Source organism: Narcine bancroftii, chromosome 5 (assembly GCF_036971445.1).
Source record: "Narcine bancroftii isolate sNarBan1 chromosome 5, sNarBan1.hap1, whole genome shotgun sequence".
Taxonomy (NCBI): domain Eukaryota; kingdom Metazoa; phylum Chordata; class Chondrichthyes; order Torpediniformes; family Narcinidae; genus Narcine; species Narcine bancroftii.
In genome coordinates this window covers 73,739,387-73,763,289 of record NC_091473.1, presented here as the reverse complement: position 1 = coordinate 73,763,289, position 23,903 = coordinate 73,739,387, and the positions used below count along the sequence as shown (strand labels likewise).

The 23,903-nt window shown below is 44.6% G+C and overlaps 1 long non-coding RNA gene across 2 annotated transcripts; it reads left to right on the top strand.

Annotated features, from left to right (window-relative positions):
- Nucleotides 1-211: 211 nt before the first annotated feature.
- Nucleotides 212-23,377, top strand: LOC138763535 (uncharacterized). 2 transcript variants are annotated; one of them, XR_011357635.1, is made up of 7 exons: nt 212-538; nt 1,381-1,542; nt 1,927-2,009; nt 14,725-14,891; nt 16,342-16,548; nt 21,057-21,113; nt 22,707-23,377. It is a non-coding gene; the product is annotated as an uncharacterized lncRNA (long non-coding RNA). The 2 variants fall into 2 exon arrangements; XR_011357634.1 differs by having other exon boundaries at nt 14,429-14,891.
- Nucleotides 23,378-23,903: the final 526 nt, after the last annotated feature.

Here is a 23,903-nt window from a genome sequence, read left to right as displayed (position 1 = left end):
AGATCTCCACAGTTGTTACAATCCCCAGTCAGAAAAAAATGCAATTTAGTATGTTTGCAGACAATACAAATATTGGAAGAGTTGTGGAGAGTGAAGAAGGTTATCAAAGGATACATAATGATGTCATAATGGATACATAATGGTGTCATAATGGATACATAATGATACATAATGGTGTCATATTGGATACATAATTCAGTTTGGGATAGGGACAGAGAAACTGCAGGTGGATTTTAAACAGCAGTGTGACGTATTACAATTTGGGAGGTCAAAATAAGGGTCAGGTAAACAGTAAATAGCAGGATTCAGGAGCATTTGACATATAGAGGAATCTTGACATGAAAGTCAGAAGATCATTGAAAGCAGCAACACAAGTGGATAGGATGGTAAAGAAGGCTTCATCAGTCGGGGTGTTATATCCTGACGATGGAGGAGCTGTGATGGAGCTGAAGGTTGTCGAAGGTTACAAGAGGATGTAGACAGCATGCAGAGTTGGGCAGAAAAGTGGCAGATGGAGTTCGATTCAGATAAGTATGAGGTGATACATTTTGGAAGGACAAACCAGAAGGCCGTGTACAGGGTTAATGATCGGTTGGTTAAGAGTGTGGATGGTACCTTGGATCCAAATACATACATTGCTAAAGGTCGACACACAGATTGTTAAGGCCTGTGAAATGCTGGGCTTCATTAATAGGGGGATTCAGTTCAAGTGTAGAGAGGTCATGTTGCAACTCTAGAAATCTCTGGTGAGACCACACTTAAGAGTATTGTGTTCAGTTCTGGTCACTTCATTATAAGAAGAATGTCGAAGCTATGGAGAGGGTGCAGGAGATTTACCAGGATGTTACTTGGATTGGAAAATAAGGAATGGTTTAACCATTTAACCATATAACCATTTACGGAGCAGAAACAGGCCATGTTGGCCTTTCGAGTCCGCACCGGTTCACTAGAACAGCTCCACTAGCTCAAACCTCCCGCTCTCTGTCAATAACCCTCCAACCCCCTCACTTCCATGTATTACACAAAATTTCCTTCTGCCTTCCATTAGTATTGCCTGGCAACCCTTACAGTACGAGAAGCATTTTTTAAAGGAATATATGGCACAACATGGAGGGCCGAAGGACCTGCAGTGTTCTATGTTCTATACATTACAACTTGGTAATCAATTGATTGAGCCACATTGGGAATGACATGTGCATTTCCATTCATTGTATAACAAGAATATGAAGGCTTTGGAGAGGATGCAGAATATACCGTAATCTCTCATGTGACTAAGTGTCAATTTGCTGATGAAAATCATTTATATAAAGAACCTTAAGCATTTTACTTGATTTTAAAAAATATATAAATGAACATTGTTGCTTCTCATGAATCATACAGGAGAAACAACAGGACTGGAACTCATCTTCCTCGTGTAATAATGGCAGTTAGACTGAAGACACCCTTGAAGTTGAAGCAAGAACAGGGGACTAGCTTCCAAACTCCCACTCATCATCCAAACCAGATGACTGATTTATTCCAACAAGTCACTTTGGGGAAGAAGTGGGTCATTCTGCCCTTTGGGCATTTTCTGTCTTTCAACCAAATCCATGTCCATATGCTAAATCTTTTAATAATCAAGGCAAATAAACCTGCCAATATCATATTTTAAATTATTAATTGAGTTAGTTGCTAATATTTCAACATCACCCTTTTTTTTGCATGAAGATCTAATTCTTAACTTTTTTTTTACTGTACAGTGAGGTGGAATTTCAAGTAACCATATAACCATATCACTTGTATTAAAGTCTCCCAGTACTTGGAATATGTCAGTCAAAGTACCCCACAGCTCTCCACATTTTAAGGAATTCAAACCTACATTGAAAATTTTGTTTGCTAATTTAACTCAAAGCCCTCTGTGACTCAATTTTATTTTATTCTTTTCAGTTTGCAGTGCCCTGAACTGAACACAATCATTATCTGAAAAAGGGGAGGATTTTCCTGACTGAATATGGATTCCAAATGCTACTGTAATTTCCTATTTATTTCTATTTATTTGCTCTGAAAAAAAAAGAATCATTCACTTCCATGCTTGCATTTGCATTTCATTTTTCAGCAAGATTATTTAAACGCTGGGATCATTGCATCCATAACTATTTGGATTAATGTTTACCAGTTCTATATTTAGTTAAGCCCCTCAATTTCCAATGCACACAGTAAAACACACATCAGCCTTGTTAAACACAGCATCTGAGCTATTAGTAAGGCTGAGGAGCCAAAAATCTGTCTTCATCAGTGCGATGTCAGTGGAAGGGTTAGTAACTCCAAGTACCTGGATGTCCACATATTGGAAAATATTTCCTGGAGCCTACACATGGAGAAAACCATGAGGAAAGCACACAAACATCTCTTTCTAAGAAGTCTGAGATTTGGCATGTTGTCTAATACCCTTTCAAACCTCCAAAGGTGCACTGTGGAAAGTATACTGACTGGTTTGGAAACAAGTTCCCAAGGACAGAGATGGCTGCAGAAAGTGGTAAACCTTCACAAGTCCATCACGAACACTGACCTACCATCTACTACAATGCATGTATGTGAGGTGTTGCCTCAGGAAGGCAGCCAACTTCATAAAAGATCCTGGGTAAAACACAGGATTCTGTTGACACTGTGGTTAAGTGAAAAAACACACACAAATGCTGGAGAAACTCAGCAGGTCAAACAGTGCCTTTATGTAGCAAAGGTGAAGATACGTCAACAACATTTCAGGCTTGAGCCCTTCATCAAGGTGTGGGGGAACATGAGGGTGATGTATCTTGCTGCATAAAGGCACTGTTTGACCTGCTGAGTTTCTTCAGCATATGTGTGTGTGTGTTTTTCTTGTAAAGGATCCTCATCACAATGGTCACAATCCCTTCTCACTGCTACCTTCAGCAGAAAGTACAGAAGCCCACATACTAGCAGTTTAAGTTCAAGAACACCATTATCAGGTTCTTGTACCTCATTCTACTACCCTAACCATAAACTAGCTATTCAAGGATCAACAAAAGATAAGTGTGCCCTGCTGAAGTGGTGATAGCACTAGCTGCTACCTATCTTTGTTTCAGCAAATTATGGTACTTTAATTTAATCCATGGTCTGGTTTGGGAACACCAATACCCCTGAGCATAAAGCCCTCCAAAACGTAGTGGACACACCCCAGGCCATGACAGGCAAAACTTTCCTTTGCTATTGAGTACATCCAATGGGAACTCCACTGTCAGAGGGAAGTGGCAATCATCAAAGACCCACACCACCCATCACATGATCTGTTCTCGCTGCTCCCATCAGGAAAGAGGTGTAGGTGCCATAAGGTTCAGGAACAGTTCCAACCCCCTCCACCATCAGACTCCTCAACGAGAAACTCAATCAGAGACTCATTTAAGGACTCTCGTTTGTGCACTTTATTGATTTTTTAGTTCTCTCTGCATTGCAGTTTGTTTACATTTGTTATCTGTTTACAGCTCTTTTATTTGTTTACATGTTTTTGCATCACCAATTAGTGGTAATTCTGCCACGCCTGCAGGATAAAGGGCTGTATGTGATGTCATGCTTGAACTCTGACAATAAATCTGAAATCTGTACTTGTGTGGCTGCAGCAAGTAAGAATTTTGGTGCATCTCGTACATTGTACCTAGGTCTTTCTTTGGCTTGGCTTTGCGGACGAAGATTTATGGAGGGGTAATGTCCATGTCAGCTGCAGGTTCGTTCCGATGCGGGACAGGCAGACACGGTTGCAGCGGTTGCAAGGGAAAATTGGTTGGTTGGGGTTGGGTGTTGAGTTTTTCCTCCTTTGTCTTTTGTCAGTGAGGTGGGCTCTGCGGTCTTCTTCAAAGGAGGTTGCTGCCCGCCGAACTGTGAGGCACCAAGATGCACAGTTGGAGGCGATATCAGCCTGCTGGCAGTGGTCAATGTGGTAACAATAAACTCTCAAGATGATCATCATTCTCATTTACACTTGAATAGTCTTGACAACTTGTGTCCTCGATTAAAGTAATCTCACAAAATCTGATGTTTGACGTATACTTTATACTTGGCTGTCAAGAATAAACAATCAAAGATTCACTTTTGGAGTTTTGCAGAGATTTTGTCAAAAGGAGTCAAGGTGCAAACAGAATTTCACAACTTCAAATCATATTTGACACATGCCATAATTTTAATGCAGTTACCTGCTGGGCACATGACCTGACATCACTGATTGGAAGTCCTGTCTGCTCCGTGCTGCCATTTACAACCAGCTAGCGTTTCTCAGCAACCAGCAGCTCCCAGCCTTTCCTAAGCGTTCAGAAGAAGCTTGCAATGAGGAACAACTCTGAAGCTGAACATCGCACAACTGGTTTACAGCCACCTCAATCCTAATTGACGGCTCTGGGCCTCCAGTTAATGCCCCACATTGAGTTTGGCTGGAACTTGCCAACTGGTGAAATCTGAACATTGATGGGATTCAGAGCTAAAAGTGCTACAACAGTTTCTCTGATTATTCTCCCCTGGACAAGGTCAGAATTTCAATCAATTCACATTACGATGATGGAATTTTAAAATTAAACGATTCCTCGGGCCAGTAGGTTGAAACGGATTTACTATGATGACAGATCCTTTTGAAGCAGCACTAATCTCTAGTGCAAACAGTGAACCACACAGAGCCAAGGCATGAGACAAACTGCCCAGGGGTTTGTCCTCAGAAGCTAAGTATTTTGGTTGCTGTAATGGATAGTTTTTCATGCTTTTACTGAAGAATTTTCCACATATCTTCTCCTTTTGCAGGGTTTTATCAAGATTTATGAAGCAGGATTTGTCATTCATTAATAGGACAGTATTAAAATAGAATGAAACATGAAAGTCTGTGATTGTAGTAAAAACAGAAATGCTGGAGAAACTCAACATAGGAGATAAAGTTATGTAACTGATGTTTTGGGCTTGAGCCCTTCCTCAAGATAGGAGTAAAAAGCAGGCAGACATCAGAATTAAAAGCAAGGGCAGGGGGAGGAGTACAGGGCAACAGACCAAAGGAGTTACTTGAATATGGAGAGGAGGCAGGAGAGAGGAAAGGTGAGAATTAATTTGGGGAGAAATGGTAAAGGAGACAGAGGGAAAAGGGAAGAGAGACAGAGCTAGAGGAAAGGAGATATAGGGCAAGATTGGGGGGCTAATGGAAACCGGTGAAGTCGACAGAATATTCTATGAAGTGTTTTTCTGCCAATTTGCAGGTGGTCTCAGTTTGGCAGTGGATGAGACCATTGACAGGCATGTCGGCAAAGGCATGAGGTGGGGAATGGAAATGGGTGGCCACTGGGAGATTCTCACTATTGCGCCGACAGAGCCAAGGTGCTCAGCAAAGCAATCTCCCAGTCTACATCCATTCTCTCTGATGTAGAGGAGACCACACCAGGAGCTTCAGATGCAGTAGTGAACTATTGAAGTATTGCTTCACTTGCAAAGACTGCTTGGGGCGCCAAATGGTGGTGAGAGAGGAGGTGTAGGTGCAATTGTAGCATTTCATGCGGTCACAGGGTTAGGTGCCAAGGGGCCGATGGTGGGAAGGGATCCACTGTGGGAGTGGTCCCTCTGGAAGGCAGAGAGGGGAGAAGTAGGAAAGAGTTGTCTGGTGATGGGATCACATAGTAGGTGGCGAAAATGATGGAGGATGAGATATTAGATGTGGAGGCTGGTGGGGAACTTGGTCAAGACAAGGGGAAATCCCATTCTTGTTGTGCATGATGGCAAGTGCAGATGTGTGGGCAATGGACAATATATGGGTGAGGGCTGAATTGATGCTGGAGGAGAGGAAGCTACGTTGCTTGAACAAGGAGTACATCTCTGATGATCTGACATGGAAGGCCTTGTCCTGGGAGCAGATATGATGGAGACCGAAGAATTGAGAGAAAGGAATGGAATCTTTACAGGGGACAGAGTGTGAAGAGAAGTCGAGGGAGCTGTGGGAGTTGGGGGGTTTGTAGAAGATGTCTGTCGAGAGTTTGTCTCCTGAGATGGAGACGGAGAGATTAAGAAAGGGAAAAGGTTGAAGGAGATGGACAAAGCATATTTGAGCTTGGGGTGAAAGTTGGCAGCAAAGTGAATAAAGTTACTGAGCTCATCATAGGTGCATGAGGCACCACCAAAGTAGTCAACGTAGTGCAGGAAGAGTTGAGGGGCCTTGCCCCATGGCGACCCATTTGACTTGGAGAAAATGGGATGAGTCTCAGGAGAAATTGTTGAGAGTGATGGACAAATTCTTCCAGCCAGAGAAGGGTGGTGGTGGAGGGGTGCTTGATGAGTTTATTGTCAAGAAAGAAACTAAGGGGTTTGAAGTATTTGGTATGGGGGGAAGGGGTGGTTGTGTACAGTGATAAAGATGGGACAGTTGAGTTCAGGGAACTGAAAGTGGTTGAAGTGACAGAGGGCAGGTGAAGTATCATAGGTTTAAGTGGGGAGGGAATGGACTGGGAGGACAAAATGGAGTCAAAGTAAGCAGATATCAAATTGGTGGGGCATGAGAAGGCAGAAACAATGGCTCTGCTGGGACAATTGTGTTTGTGAATCTTAGGTTGGGAAACAATGAGATTGGGGGCTGAGTGAGGAAGATGACCAGAAATGATGAGTGATGACAGAGTGTTAACCAGTGGTTTGATGAGCTTTGGTGAGATCCTGTTGGAGGGGTAATTAAGAGGGGGTGTCTGAGAGTTGTCATCTGGCTTCAGACCACAACAGTGCCTCCCTTGTCTGCGGGTTTGATGGTGAGGTTGGGATTAGTGCAGAGTGTGTGTGGAAGGCCAGGCATTCCAAAGGACTGAGATTGTATTGAGCGAGGGGAGAAGTGAAGTTGAGATCATTGATATTTTGGTGGTGTGACAGAGTATATAGATATGTTTTTGGGAAATAAATTGGGAAAGGTTTGTTAGAGTAGGTAACATACAAACACTTTAAAACAAATCTTATTTAAAATACTGGAGCTCTGCCTCATGCTAGACATGGGGCCAACAGTCTTTGCAAGAGCTTTGGAGAGTGCCCAAGAGACTTCACTAATAGATTGTTGTTTACAAAAAGGCAACAGATGAAAGATCTTGTTGGAGCCGCAGATTGTCTGGCGTTCTTCTAAGAGGATCATGTGGTTTTGCAAGCAGAGATAGTCAAACAGGCTTTCTCTCAGAGAGAGAGAGAAAGAGAGACAGCGATAACTTCGACAATGTTACACCCAGCAGAGGCAACTGGGACTGGAACTGGACAAGCTGGCAAGCTTGTGGAAAGCCCCATTTGGAAGATGGGTTTGTAAGTGCTTTGTTCAGTCTGGTCAAAGCCCTTGTGGTTCATGCAAGAGGAGAGGACTGGCTGTCTAATGTTTCACTTGGAATAAGGAAAACAGAAAGAAACTCTGTGGTGACCTAAAAGAAAGAAGTTATCATCTGGAGAACCCTGATGGGGCAAGTTTCGTCAGCAAGACACTGAAGTGACCTCAGTTGTGGATGTCCTGGAACAACACATTTCCCTCTGAAAACTGACAAGAACCTTCCTGAGCGGTAACCATTTACCTCTCAAGCACTAAGGCCTGATGAACTTTATAAATGTCAAATTCTTTGCACAGTATAAGAATTGCCTGCAACCAGTGAACTTGAAGGAATGAGAAGTGAAATTGGATTGTGAACCAAATAATTTTTTGATCTTATACACACATTACATACACGTGCCCTTAGAATTAGAAGGGGGTTAAATTATGTTAAGTTAATAGTGATAAGTTAAAGTTCTATTTTCATGTTTAAAGATAATTAAAAGCAACTTTTTTTAAGTAACCATTTGTCTTGTTGAATATCTATTGCTGCTGGGTTTTGGTGTTGTCTGGGCTCGTAACAGTGGCAATTGGAAATGTAAAGATCCAGAGCAGGCAGAAGGCTGAAATGGGATGTCCTGGAGGTAGAAAAAGGTTTAAAGGAGAAGAAGCAGTCTGCAGTGGGGATGAAGAATCCTGGTTGTAGAAGTGTGCCCCGAGATTAAAGCAACAGAAGAAGAGTATTGAAATGGAACAAAGAATGGAGACATTTTTAATCATTTCACTAATGTTCAACCAACACTGTCGCTTGACTATGCAAAACTTCAGTACAGAAAGCAAATGTAATTTGTAGAATTAAAACTGAAGTTTTTTATTAATATTTGGTACTCTGTTTACTATAAGATCAGATATCATTAGGACACAAAAGTACAGATCAATGTTTGTCTTCAGGCTTTGATCAGTCAGCTATTCCCAGACAGTTGTGGTAGTTATTCTACTTGGTCAAACTCTTCTGTTAATGGTGATCTTCAAGGACAATTATTGAGAGCTGGGTCAGGTTCAGGTGCAGACTACAGTTTACTTTGGGATTCATGGCAATGTTTAAATTCACTTTTGGACAATGCAAAGATGCAGGGACATTGTACTGTTCATGCTTTAAAAATTGCAGGAACAGAAGGAAACCTTTAATATTTGGGAATGCCATTCTGCTGTTTCTATATTCCTTTCGGGGACACTACATGTGAATATTTAACTCTGTTGAACATTTATTTCCATTCCATTCGCCACATTTGTCTCAGTTTCTCCAGGAGAACTTCATTAGCTGTATGAGAAAATGCAGTCATTTGTTTTTTTTTTCCCCCCTCAGAAAGCAATCATCCTGATTTGCAAACTGGCCAAACCAAATTGTAACACTCATGGAACATTACAACACACAAACAGGCCCTTTGGCCCTTCAAGACTGTGTTAAACTATGATTTTGCCTTGTTTCACTGACCTGCACCCAGTCCGTATTCCTCCATACCCCTCCCATCCATGTATCTGTCCAAAGTTTTCTTAAATATTAAAATTGAACCAACATTCACCAGTTCTTAACTACCCTATCAACTTTGAGGGATCTATGGATTTGGATCCCATGATTCCACTGTTCTTCCATACTGTTAAGTATCTTACCATTAACCATGTACTTGTAGCTGTGGCTACACTGCTAACTGAAGGATCGCACAACCAGACAGGTTGAGTTCAGTGAGAAAAACTGATTTATTGCAGGCTGCCTGGCTGGTCTTATACTCACAGCCCGGACCTGGCTGAGAATCGCGCTGGGGGCCCCTGACGTCACCGGGGTGTCATGTGAGTCCCCAAGCGTGGGCTTCTGAGCCTGGTGCCGAGGTCGGGAGGAAACCACCAATGGCGCCATTTTGGCTGGCTGCCCCGCTGCGTGCGTGACAAGCAGGGCCTGTTCACCTGTCTAATGACATACCGCCACACAGCCCCCCACAGAACCAGCGCCAATGTCCTTTTTTGCCGGGTGACCTCGCTTCTTTGGTTGGGCCACAACTACTGGTTTGGTGAGGTTGAGGTGGACTGGCTTTAACCTGTCCACCGTAAACAGTTCCCTCTTACCACAAATGTCCATTGTGAAAATGGATCCTGAACGCTGGACGACTTTGTACTGCCCTTCGTATGGTCTTTGTAAAGGTGCTGTGGAGGGGCCTCACTTGATAAAAACATACTCTGCAGAGTACAGCTCTCTAGAGACGTAAGAGGCCTGTGTGCCGGGTCTGGGCAGCTGTGGGGGTGTGAAGGAGTCCAACTGAGCCCGGAGGTGGGGAAATAGACTGTGTGGTGTCTGCTGGGGGTTGTGAGGTGTGTTGACGAACTCAATGGGTAGGACTAGTGGTGCACTGTAGACCAGCTCAGCTGATGACAACTGTAGGTCTTATTTGGGTATTGAGCGGATGCCCAGGAGTACCCAAGGCAGCTCATCCACCTAATGGTGGCCGGTGAGGTGGGTCATAAGTGCCGACTTAAGGTGGTGGTGCAATTGCTCGACTAGCCCATTGGTCTGTGGGTGATAGGCCATGATGTGATGTAGCTAGATCCCCAGCCTGTTGGCGAGCTGTGCCCAGAGCACAGAGGTGAATTGGGTGCCCCGATCACTGGTGAGGTGGTTTGGGACACTGAAACGGGAAACCCAACCATTCAAAAGTGCTCGGGAGCAGGAGTCTGTGGAGGCATCTGGCATCAGGATCGCCTCGGGCCAACGAGTGGTGGGGTCTACCACTGTGAAAATGTAATGGTTACCTCAGGAAATGGGTAAGGGTCCAATGATGTCCACATGTATGTGGTTGAACCATTCCCGGACATGTTCAAAATCTTTTACAGCTGCTCTGGTGTGCCTGTGTACCTTGGAAAGCTGGCAATGGGTGCAGGTTCTGGCCTAGGCCGCAATCTGCTTCCGAAGCCCATGCCAGATGAAACATTATGCCATCATTAGGACCGTGGACCTGATGGAAGGGTGGGAAAGGACATGGATATGGTGGAAGACTTGCCTGAGCTACTGCTGGGGAACCACTGGTTGTGGGGTGCCCATGGGGACATCGCACAGGACGGTGCCCTCACTGTGAGGAGTTGGGAGGTCCTGGAACCGCAGGCCCGTGATGGCAGTCCTGAAGGCCCACGTCTCCTCGTCGTACTTCTGGTCCCGGGTGAGCTGGTCGAAGTTGAGGTCGGATGTCAACGCGCAAATGGCTGGTTGTGAGAGTGCATCAGCGACCACGTTGTCTTCCCCTGCCTTGTGCCGAATGTTAGTGGTGAACTCTGACACGAAAGAGAAGTGATGCTGTTGGCGGACGACCAGGGATCTCTTGCCATAACGAGCGCCTGAGTGAGGGGTTTGTGGTTGGTAAAAATGATGAAAGTCCTCCCCTCCAGGAAATAGTGGAAATGATGCACCACAGGTACATGCCCAGCAACTCACGATCGAAAGCGCTATACTTGCACTCTGGTGGGCAAAGAAGTCGGCTAAAAAATGCCAGTGGTTTCCACTGTCCATTCACCTGCTGCTCCAGGACGGCACTGACGGCTGTGGCAGAAGCATCGACAGAGAGCACCATATGCAGGTCGGTGCGTGGGTGGACGAGCAAGGTAGCCTTCGTGAGGGCATCTTTCGTGGCTTTGAATGCCTTGCTGGCCTCTGGATTCCAGGCGAGTGTCTTGTCTTTGGCCACGATGAGGGCAAAGAGCAGCTGCATGATGCGCGCAGTGCCTGGAATGAAATGGTTATAGAAATTGACCATACCCTCAAACTCCTGTAGCCCCTTGAGCTGTCCGGGTGTGGGAACTCCCTGATTGCAGCGACCTTCGTAGCGGCAGGTGTGGCTCCTTCATCCGTGATGGTATGTCCCAGGAAATGCATGGACTCTTTCTCCAACTGGCATTTGGCCGGATTGATCATTAGGCCGAAGTCAGCCAGTCAGGAGAAGAGGGTGCGCAGGTGAGACTTGTGTTTTGCCCGATCTCTGCTGGCGACTAGGATGTCATCCAGGTAAATGAATACAAAATTCAAATCCCTGCGCAATGTGTCCATAAGGCAGTGGAAGGTTTGGGCGGCATTCTTGAGCCCGAACGCCAAGTGTAGGAACTCGAACAAGCCGAAGGGGGTGATGATGGTGTTTTGGGTATGTCCTTGGGATTTGGTGATACCTGTGCACCAGGCCGACCTTGGAGAATATCCTCGCACCATACAGGTTAGCCATAAAGTCCTGGATGTGAGGGATTGGGTAATGGTCAGGTACTGTCGCATTGTTAAGCCGTCGATAATCTCTGCAGGTGCGCCAGCTGCTGGAGGCTTTTGGGATCAGGTAGAGTGGTGAGGCCCAGGGACTGTCAGAGCGTTGAATGATCCCCAGCTCCTGCAGATGCAAGAACCCTTCCTTCCCTACCTGGAGCTTATTAGGCAGGAGCCGGCATGTCTTGGCGTGTACTGGCGGGCCTTGGGTGGGGATGTAATGAAACACCCCATGGCGTGGTGAGGCAGCGGAGAACTGCGGCTTGAGGAGGGACAGGAACTCGTCCAGGATACACTGAAACTCGTCTTTGGGCGTGGTGACCATGGCCATCTGCAGCTGTTCTGTGTAGGAGGCATTGAGGCGAACGGATTGGAAGGTACGGGCATCTACCAGTCACCCACCTTGTATGTCAACCAGGAGTCCATGGGTAAGGAGAAAGTCGACATTCAGGATGGCGGTTGGAAGGGACAAAACGGTGAACCTCCACGAGAACTTCTGCTGGCCGATCTGGAAGTGGGCGGTCTTGTCTCCATACGTTCGGATCTCCGTTGAATAGACTGCACGAAGGGGAGGTCCTCGAGGCTGGTTCCGGGACTCGATGGCTGTGGGATGACACTGATCTGGGCCCCAGTGTCGATGAGGAAGCATCAGCCGCTGATTGTATCTCGCAGGTAGAGAAGGCTGTGTTCTTGGCCAGCCGCTGCAGCCATTAATAGCAGCCAGCCTGCTATATACCCTGGAGCAAGCAGGGCTGACGACACTTCTGAGCCTTGGCTCCCCAGCGCTGGTGGAAGAAGCAGAGGCCTGAAGTGGATGGCTTGCTTCTAGCTATGCTCTTTGAGGCCCTTGCAGGGGCCAGGTGTTCCACTGCAGCGCTAGAGGAAGGCTTGGCGTGGTCATGCCCATGACTCGTAACCTGCTGGACTGCTGAGCCCTCTGGGAATCATTTGAGCCATAGCCCCTGAGCCTTTTGAGTTGATGAAGCTCTCCTGGGGCAGTAACGACCGATGTCTTCAGGCAGATGGTCGAGGAAGATGCACTCGAAGAGTGGGCAGTTGGTGTGATCGCTCATGAGTATGAGCATCTCATCCATCAACTCTATTGGAGTTCTGACCCCCAAGGCGTAGCATCCGAGTGGCAAGCTGGCGCCTGGAGAGGCCGAGGGAGCCGATGAGCACCCACTTAATGGTCACGTACTTATCTTGTGCAGGTGGGTGCTGAACGAGGTGCAGCACTCGTTTGGCGGTGGCCTGGTCCAGGGCAGCGACCACATGGTAAAACTTGGTCGAATCCAATGAAATCTGGCGGAGGTGAAACTGAGCCTCTACGTGGCTGAACCAGGTTTCCGGCTCCTGAACCCAGAAGTCAGGAAGTTTGATGGCTATAGCTTTGATCGAAGGATCGTTCATGTTGGGTTCAAAGATGTTTGAACTTGTCAGGGTCACCAGTTGTAGCGGTGGCTACACTGCTAACTGAAGGATTGCACAACCAGACAGGTTGAGTTCAGTGAGCAAAAAACTGATTTATTGCAGGCTGCCTGCCTGGTTTTATACTTCCAGCCGGACCTGGCTGAGAACCGCGCTGGAGGGCCCCGACGTCACTGGGGCATCACGTGGGTCCCAAAATGTGGGCTTCTGAGACCGGTGCCGAGGTCGGGAGGAAACCCCTAACGGCGCCATTTTTGCCAGTTTCCCCGCCGCATGCGTGACAAGCGGGACCTAATGACGTACCGCCACATACTCTTCCTTCAAGTTTAACTCTCCAAAATACATCACTTCATATTTATCTAGATTTAACTTCATCGGCCACTTTTCCACCTGTCGCATGAATAAAAGCTCACAACTGGAGGGAGAACATATGCTTTTATCATCTTATAACTGAGGAGCTTACAGTGGTCTTCAAAGGGGCTCAGGATTTAAGCAGAAAACCAGAGTTATACATGGTTAGATGGGGCAGAACCAGCCATCAGTTCACTGCACCACCCAATTCTGCATCCTGTCTATATCCTATTATAATTTACAACAAACTTCTACATCTCTAATCTTTGTGACACTTTACGAGAGGCATTGATGGGGAAGACAGCCATAATCATTTGTGGACATCATTTTCCCCAGAGGCACAATGTCATATTCTCTCAGACATGCATTTAAGTTGAGGGGAGGGGAGGTTAAAGAAGATGTGCAGGGCAATTTTTTGTTTGTTGTACAGAGAGTGGTGGATTCTTGGAAGGATCTGCTAGGAGTTATGGTAGAAACAAAAACAAAAGAAGTATTTAAGAGGCTTCCAGATAAGCAAATGAAAAGGCAGGGAATGGAGGAATGTGAATCATGTGCAGGCTTTGGGCATCGTGTTTAGTGTATACCCATTGGCCGTAGGGCCTTTTCCTACAGTATACTGCTGTATGTTCTACATAAAGGATGACTTCTTCAGCTCCTGGGAACCTTTGTGGATATGTATAAAAGTCCTTCTAGGACAGTGCTGTGGATTGGAGGAAGGTGTGGAGTCAAACAAACAGCTTAAATAAACATCTAATTTCTGAACCTACAATGGAACCTCCTGTGTTTAACCTCCAGGGATAAATATGCAAGGCTCGAGATCAGATTGTTTAAAGGGTCACTTTGGTTCAGGAAGGGGGTTGAGAGATTCTGCAAAATGTGACTAGCATCCTGCTTAGCTTCTGCAGCATGTAATAACAGCATGCCCTCCTGAGAAATGAAATGCTAATGTTACAGAGACATATTCTGTCTCCTCAACAGTGCTAAACTCACCTTCAAATGGCACACATAATTGATGCCATAATCAGGCATCCAAAAGGCATGATGAGGAGCCACAGCTAATCATTCATATCATTTTTTGTTTGCAGATGAGAGGCAGCAAGCATTTCCGAAGCATCTCCTAACTCCTGTGCCATGTTTCCACACACATCCATAAATCATAAATTAGTCAGAGGACTGAGATGTAAACCCAGGACTGAAGTTTTGATTAGCTCCTCCTTCTGGTGCACTCCTTGAAGTCCTCAGAGTGATAAAGACTTGTCTCCCACAATTGCAATGTTATGCACAATGCACTCATCCAGAGCATCCTCTGAATGGCTTTGGGAATGCATTAGCTTTACCTGGTGTCTGCTTGATTATGCTTTTGCTCCTTTGCTGCATTCAGATTTCTGACAGGAGTCCTCAACCGAGTTTGAAGCAAAACACTCATGTCATCCGATAGTCAGCCTTGGATCTGATGGGAATGAAGGTGGGAGAAAGTTGGGCACAGGATAAATCATGGCGACTGCTGAGATTCAAATTGAGTACACTGGCACCAAAATGGATCCTAAGGTACCACATTGCCATTTTTAAAGGCTTCTGTCAATTAGAAATTAAAATCTTGTTTCTGAAGATTAAAATTATACTTTTGTTTTCTTATTTGGTATCCAAAATGCATGAAATAATTGAACAGTGACTTCAAGTGAGATGTTTGATGCTAAATTTCCTTGCTGATTAGTAAGTCAGATTGGACATCAATATTTCCTTTAATCAAATTTGGGATTTTGTAAAAGGAAGGTGACAACCAATTGCTGGTGAAAGGACAGCAACCTAAAACATTGATTCTTGCCTTTTTCTATCCAAAGTTGCTGCTCAACTCACTGAAATGTTTACAGCCTTTTCTGGTTTAAAAAAAAACTTTACATGACATGTTTTTGATTATAACATTTTTAGTAACCAATGCACCTCATCTTAATATAATTGATTACTTCCAATTTATTGCCCAATTCATTTAAATTGGGTGAAGGAAATTCCTGGTTATGCTACACCTGCCTTCTTGCTCAACAACCCAATCTCCCTCACCCTTCCATCTGGCCTCATTAAGAACAGATAAGCATTTTCTCCCTTCCCAGGCCAAGTGGAAACCCTCTGGCCACATCAGCTCCTGGCTTATTCAAACCCAGTCCTTGGGTGAGGTCTAAGGCAGGAGTCAGAAAACAATGTTAGCTCTTTCATGTCCACTTATGTCATTTATCTTATAGTGGTGTGTTTCAATATTACCACTCTATTTTTTCCAATGCATCAATCATCTCTTTACTTTATCTACTTACAAAAAATATATAAGAATTAAGCAAACAGATTTAAAGCATTCTTTTATTTTCAGCCTCAGTACTTGTTGAAATCTTTTCAAATGTTCAATCCAAAAGCAGCATCTTCCTCAGACTTGTCAAGTTGAATGCTGCAGCAAATCTTGAAACTCAACGATGCTATTTCTCAGAGCTTAGCTTGACAGTTGAATACAGATAATCCAATAGGATGTAAAAGGCATACATTTCCACAACCATACACTGATAGCAGACTTTTTTTAAAAATCACAGCTGGGGTGCCAGTGAAGGGTAGCACTTAATGTCCATCAGCTTGTAAGTGTTTTCAAACTTCAGGTAGTGAGAGATGGAGAGAGGCTTGCAACTAAATCAAAATGTCACCAGAAAACAAACCAGGCAGCAGTTAATTCTCTACAATTTCTTTATTTGCTTCCATGACCGTGCACAAGGACAGGGTAGTGTTTATTCAGATAAATCACAAAAAAAAATCTGTCAATGAATGAAAGCCGTTCTTATTTCTGCTAATATTTCCTCTTGTCCACTCTGCTGTGAGATAAAGCAATGCCAAAAGCAGAGATGCTTCAGCTAACTCTCCTTTGCAGGCCAAGCTTGCACACATGGAGGCTAAACAAAGATGGCAGCATATCCTTATTATTTGCATTGGATTATGTTTAACCTGAGAACATTCCTTCATACAGAAAGGAAGAGCAGAGGAGGCTTTGAGCTATTGATGAAGAGAGATGCTGGGAGGTAGCACAAGGTTGGGAGAGCATCATGAAGAAAATAAGTGTTAACCAAAGAAATTTTTGAAGGCTCTGCCAGAAATAATGATCCTTGCCTGCTAAAGCTTCTAACACAGAGGTGGTACCAGGGAATTAAAGCTTTACAGCAAACCAAACTCAAAGGTGAGGATTTCAGTGGTCATAGAGCTCAAGAATAAAGCTGTTTGATATCCGCAGGAACAAAAGTCAAAGTCTGTGGAATATTTTTTACTTAAATGACTGTTCTCATCATCATTGGTGAAAGAAATGTATTTCCATTTCTACTTTATTTCTGTGCTTTCAAAAGATAATGGCTAGAATACCAGGATCACAAAGTGGAATATGGACATTTTAAAAAATTTGTGTAGTTTTGATGGAGACCAAAGCCTGCTCAGAATGTTCCCAATTTAAATCATTCTACAATGCACTTTCAGGTACTGTGGATCTATTCACCAGGCAAAGTGGGAAAATATTGTAATCCATTTTGGTAGGCAGCCTAATCACAGATACTGTGCTAAAATATTAAGGTGGACCAGCTTGAAAATTGTTAGATATCTTTTTTTTTTCTTTTTCTTTGGCTTGGCTTCACGGATGAAGATTTATGAAGGGGTATGTCCACGTCTGCTGCAGGCTCGCTGGCGACTGACAAGTCCGATGCGGGACAGGCAGGCTCGGTTGCAGCGGTTGCAAGGGAAAATTGGTGGGTTGGGGTTGGGTGTTGGGTTTTTCCTCCTTTGTCTCTTGTCAGTGAGGTGGGCTCTGCTGCCCGCCGAACTGTGAGGCACCAAGATGCACGGTTGGAGGCGATATCAGCGGTGGTCAATGTGGCAGGCACCAAGAGATTTCTTTAGGCAGTCCTTGTACCTCTTCTTTGGTGCACGTCTGTCACGGTGGCCAGATTAGTATTTTCAGGAGTTTACATTCCCTATTCCCTCCTAATTTTCACCCCAGTAATTTCTCACCAGAATCAAATGTAACGTTAGATCAGAGGGAGAGGTCATTCCCCAGTTGCAGAACAAAGGTGGACAGATTGGGACCTATCAGTCCCAATCCTTCACATTACATAGTGTCTGCGCGAAATTCGGTCCTTGATTGAGATGGCAGTTACCGACAAAAGTTAGCGCAGTCCAATTTCAAGTGGCGCTGGGGAGGTGAAATAAGATCCCACCATATCTGGCGTCACCACACTGCATGCTATGATACATTCTCGGCACTCTCTTCTGAAGGATTTCCTGCAGATGTACAGTAAAATGAAGTCACATCGATGCTTATTTCCCAGTGCGATGGCTTGTCCTTTAAAATTGAACAAGTTCTTCAGAACTTACCAAAATCCTACATTTAACTGACAAGGCCATGTGTATTAAAGCTCAGTATATCTGGTCTGTATTCACTTGACAAAGGAAAAGCATTTGCTGGTATGAAAAAAAAATCGTCTGGACTATTTTTCAGCAACTGCACATTTATTTAACCTGCAAAGCGTCGTCTGCTACGCAGCAATGATTCCATGTTCTGTCGGCTTCAAAGACATGGATGGGACATCTAAAGTATGGGATAAGGTGTATGAATTGGTAACCCTCTAACTTCATTGGCAGCAAGAAGCAAATCAAGACAGCATGCTTTCTCAGGCCATCAACCCCAGTGACAAGGCGCAGACCGCCCTCAGCCACCTTAGGTTGGTCACAGCATCCCCATGCCTGGCAATACTCCCGAAGCAGCCAGCAGGTACTCCGAGCTCCATTACAGTCCTAGATGGGAGGTTCAAGTTTATTATCATCTGATTGCAGAAGCACAACCCTATGAAACATTGTTCTCCTGCCCTGCTGCAAACACACACAGACACACATTCAAACATAACACATATACAGATAAACAATCCATATCCAGGACAAGTATTCATGTTAAACAAATAAATAAATATCAAGAGTCTCCGATGGTTTGTGTGTGCAGTTCTTTTGGTCGTTCAACATTCTCATTGCCTGGGTAGAAGCTGTTTCTCAGTTTGGTGGTGTGGGCTCTGATGCTCCTATACCTGTTTCCAGATGGGAGCAGCTGAAAGATGGCGTATGCCAGGTGGAAGAGGTCCTCAATGATTTTGCATGCTCTCTTCAGATAATTATCCCAGTAGATCATGTCGATGGGGATGAAGGAGATTCCAGTGATACTCTCCACCACTCTTATGGTCCTGTGGATTGATCTCTGATCCATTTCTCTGCAGCAACTGCACCGGACTGTGTAGCTCTCACGACTGGAGGGAGAACAAATGCTTTTATGAGCTTATAACTATGGGTAGGGCTTCACAGTAGTCTTCAGAAGGGTTCTGGGTTTAGGTGAGAAACCATGGATATATGTGAGCAGATGGGGTGGAGCCGGGAGGTGGGGCCAGCCATCAGCACAACACCCTACCAGCGGATCCCAGTTCACTACATTCACCCCTTCCTGCAGAATTTAGGGTCTGTGAATGAAGACAGAAAACATGGGTTCAGAAAGGGGGAATTTAGTGGATTTTATGAGAGGGCGAACCTTATCAGAGTATTGAGGGATCTGCTGGGCATAATATGAGAAAAACCCCAGGCATCTCCTCAAAGTCTTTGTGGTCCAGGAATGGGGAGCTCTAACAGGGAGTGCATCCAATGGGGATCAGAGTCAATAGTGCCATTCTCCGCCATGCAGCCAAGGATAGCCAGACATTTAATTCCTGAGTACAAGCACTTATCAGACTTATAAGTGAGGTTCAGGGCTTTCGCCCATGGAGAAAACTCTGGAGGTTGGCATCATGGTCTTCCAAGGTGTGGCCACAGATGGTGACATTATTGAGTTCGGGGAAGATAGCCTTCAATCCATACTCATCCACCATTCTGTTTATCTGCTTCTGGTTGATAGAAACCCCATTAGTGATACCAAAAGGGACCACCTGGAATTGATAGAGACGACCGTTAGCCTCAAATGCCGTATATGGATGGTCCTCAGAATTGATTGGCAGCTGTTGATAAACAGCTTTCAGGTTAATGGTCGAATAGATCCGAAACTACGCAATATCATTCACCATATCTGAAACTCGAGGGAGGGGGTATACGTCCAGGAGTGTGTACTGATTAATAGTTTGGCTATAGTCAATTACTAGCCTGGACTTGTTTTCCCCTTTTACCATTACCACTTGCGCCCTCCACAGGCTGGTGCTAGGTTCGATGATCCCTTCGTTGAGCAGACATCGTATCTCAGACTTTATGAAATCTCAGCCAGCTGTGCTGTACCTCCTGCTCTTGGTAGCAATAGGTTTGCAGTCCGAGGACAGATTCAGGAAGAGAGGAGGGGGTCGATATTCAGTGTGGAGAGGCTGCATGTGGGTTCTGATTTTAGGACCCATCTGTCCGAACTATTACAGGGGAGGGGACCATAATATTTCAAGGACACACTTTTAAGGTGACACAAGAAGTCCAGACCCAACAACACCAGAGCACACAATTCATCAAGTATATACAAGTGAAATTTACAAAATTTTCCCCCATCAAACGACAGATGTACGTAATGTTGTTGAATATGTGTAGAATGCGAATGAAATGCAAGGAATATGTATTAATTAGAAGGATACATCTTTAGATTGTACTCCTGCATAGTCCGTGAGTCTATGAAGCTTTCCGTAGAGCTTGTGTCGATTAGGCATTTAGTGGAATTGCTGTTTACCTTCACAGTCACTGTGGAGTTGCTGAGCTGGTGAGGTCTGTCCAGAAATAGGACCATTGAGGCTATGTCCCTGGAGACTCCATACTCCTCAATTGAGTGGCCCCCACCATCCTGTATTGCCCAGCATGGGTAAGATGGCGTTGATTTCATGGCATGGCAAAATGGCCATCCTCCTTCCTCCTCTGATGAAGATGGTACCAAGTTTGAATTTGAGTCATGGCAAGATGGCTGCTGGGCCTTTTCGCGCCATTTCCTCATTGCCACTGACACCCTCCGTCAGTGTGTAGTGCAGCAAGTGGGCTCTGTTGAATTCAGGGCAAACAGCTTGGGGCTGAAATTAGATCCGGGAGTGGTGCAGGTTGTGGTCTTCCCCGGGCTTCCCCTTGTGTAGCAAACTCTCACACAATGCCCTTTCTTGCCACAGCCGGAACACACTGAGACTTTAGCCACACAACGAGATCAAGGATGCAGGCTCTTGCCGCAGAAAAAGCACTCCCTAGCACGGGAGAGCTCCCTGGCACAGGAAGCAGCAGCTGTTAGGGCTTGGGTAGCGGGAGCAACCAGTCCTTGGTAGGGGGTTACCTGGGTGAACGAGGTCGTTGATCTTAAGCTTGGCCTGTTCCAACGATTTGGCCAGCTCGACATGGCTAGCCAAGTCCTTCTTACCTGACTTGAGTAGTCGCTGCCTCCTGTACCTTGAGTGGACCCCCTCAACTAGAGTGTCCCAAATCTGTTCTTCCTCACAAATGTGGCCTGTAGCCGCTTATACAAAGCTTGCCAAGAAGTGCAGATACACAGATCCAGCAGGTAGTCATCGATGCTCTCTCCTGGCTATTGATGATGTAGAGCGAGTCGATGCCTTGTTAGGACCTTGTTTTACAACTTCAGGTACCTAGCCCTCAATGCTTGATGGCAGCATCAAATGTAGTGAATTCCCTGATGACTGCATACCCTTTTGTTCCTATCCTCAGAACGAGTGCGGACCTCCTGAGTTCATCGGTGTGGAAGATGTCTCTGGTCGCATTCAGGTAGGCATGGAAGCAGTTTAGCCAGTATGTGAACTCCTCAGCCGCATCGGGGGACAGAGGGTCTATCAGTAGCTTACCAGGCTTGAGTAGCGCTTCCATCATTTGGGGAATAAGCTAATAAAATTGTAACACAAATAAATGCTTTTTGGAGGGGGAAAAAATGCTTTTATTAGCTTATAACTATGGGTAGGGTTTCACAGTAGTCTTCGGAAGGAGTCTGGGCTTAGGTGGGAAACCAGGTTTATATGTGAACAGAAGGGGGAAGAGCCAGCCATCAGCACAACACACTACCAGTGAATCCCAGTTGACTGCATATTGTGATTCAGCCAGCCAGGAGCTCCTATAGAAAGTTGACTTGCCCGCTTCAGTCTTTTCAGGAAGTGCAGTCACTGTTGTGCCTTCCTGACAAGCGAGGAGATGATGTGTGTCCACGATTGATCATTATCCACTCTCCACAACAGAGTTATTGATGTGTCATAGAGGATGGCTGTTCCTAATCCTCCTGAGGTCCACAATCATGTCCTTTGTTTTGTCCATGTTAAAACACAAGTTGTTAACTCTCACACCATATCACAGGATTTTCTACCTCTTCTCTGTAGTATGACTTGTTCCTGATGAGACCACGATAGCTGACTAGACTCATCTGACAGCAGAAGCCTCACAATATTGATTGTAGCAATCTATCCTCAACCCTAAAGAACTGCTAGTGAAAGATATATTAATCAGGTGGCTGATCAAATCACTAAGCTCTGGTCACTGATTTGGAGCAGGAACTGTGAGCACATTTTCATCTGTATTATGGAATTGGCCTTGAATTCTTATACTTGACTTCCAAACATTATCAGTTGCCAAGGACATCTTCTTTAATCTCCTCCTCTTTCCTTGTTATACCAGGGCTTGTTGCTGTCAATAAAATCAGACTCTTGCAATACGTACAGAAGGTCTAAGGTTTTCTGTTGATAATGTCATTTTTAAATGAGAATATCTAATCTCATGCTATGTCAACAAATACGAAATAAAAGGAGGATAGTGCTCAATGTGTATAGAGTGGAAAAAAAGAGGTTCCTCCTCAACTTAGCTTTTAAAACAAGTTGCATGTGTTGGTACAAGGAAGAAAAAGCAAGATAAATGGAGAAAGCAAAATATATACTATAATTTAATTGAGTTTTTCTGTTAATTGTAGAAATACATTCTTTATAAATCATATGAATAAAGGACATGAAAAAGAGTTTTAAAAAAATTAAGTTTGAAATGCCATTGAACCTACAAAGACCAGAATTCCCAGGCACATATAAATGGATAGAAATCCATAGGATTGGACAGACAGAAATAATGTAGAGGTTTATGGATGGAAATGAAGGGTAAGTTTACCGAAATGTTGAACAATAGCATCAACCATTGCACACGAGTCCGTAGCATCATCCTTAGCCTAACTGATTGCTTTTTAGCATTAGATTTTTTTTTCCCATTTCTTTGTTAGCTTCCCTGAGTTACTGGGGGAAGTGCATTGGGAAGGAGGAGTCTCTGTTGTGTTCCATGTACAGTTCCCAAATTTGTTCGAATACTGTTACGTTATTTCTTAAATTGTTTCAGCATCACCTTCACAAGATCGTGTTATATGGCGAGCTCTCCACTGGCCACCGTGACAGAGGTGCACCAAAGAAGAGGTACAAGGACTGCCTAAAGAAATCTCTTGGTGCCTGCCACATTGACCACCGCCAGTGGGCTGATCTCGCCTCAAACCGTGCATCTTGGCACCTCACAGTTCGGCGGGCAGCAACCTCCTTTGAAGAAGACAACAGAGTCCACCTCACTGACAAAAGACAAAGGAGGAAAAACCCAACACCCAACCCCAACCAACCAATTTTCCCTTGCAACCGCTGCAACCGTGTCTGCCTGTCCCGCATCGGACTTGTCAGCCACAAATGAGCCTGCAGCTGACGTGGACATTACCCATCCATAAATCTTCGTCTGCGAAGCCAAGCCAAAGATTTCTTAAATTATATGTTATTTTTTCCAGTGGAACACATTTATTCATTTCTATGTACCGTTGCTGTATTCTCAGGCTATCTTCTAATTTCCAGGTTGACATAATACATTTTTTTGCTACAGCTAAGGCTATCATAATAAAACAGAGACGTTCTACCGCGGACCTCCACCGCCTAAAATGACAGAAGGAGAGGAAGATGAAATGAACGGACCCAGTATGTAAAAATAGAGACACAAATTTCTTGTTTATTTTCATTGTGTGATGACATTGTTTAATGGGTTTAATGTATCATATATGTTGAACGTTGAGTGGGTGGGGGGGGGGGTGAAGGAGGGACGGAAGGGAGGGGGGAGAAAGGGGAGAAAATGGCACTGTGTATATTCAAGAGGGAAATGTTTGTGTGTATTTTGGTCAGTATGGTTCATAGTGTGAAAATTTTTAAAAAAAATTAAGGGAAGGACGAATCAATGTTTAAACTAGCCCAAGTGATAATTGTTCACTTGAACTAATGGTTGCTCTGAAGACAAAAAAAATTAGCAAAGTATCCCTTTGCAGATAAGGTATAAATGCAACATTATTTAAGTTTCTGCTGAATTTGATATCAATCCTTGTTCTTGACAGCCAGGAGTAACATCTTACATAACTAAAATGTTGCTCAGGAAATCAGAAACTTAATTCCCTCTCACTTTAATTATCTTTTCCATTCCCATTCTGTCCTTTCTGCTTTTTTGTGCACCGTTGCAATGAAGCCCAATGTAAGCACAAGGCATTGTACCTTATCTTCCACTTTGGCATGTTAC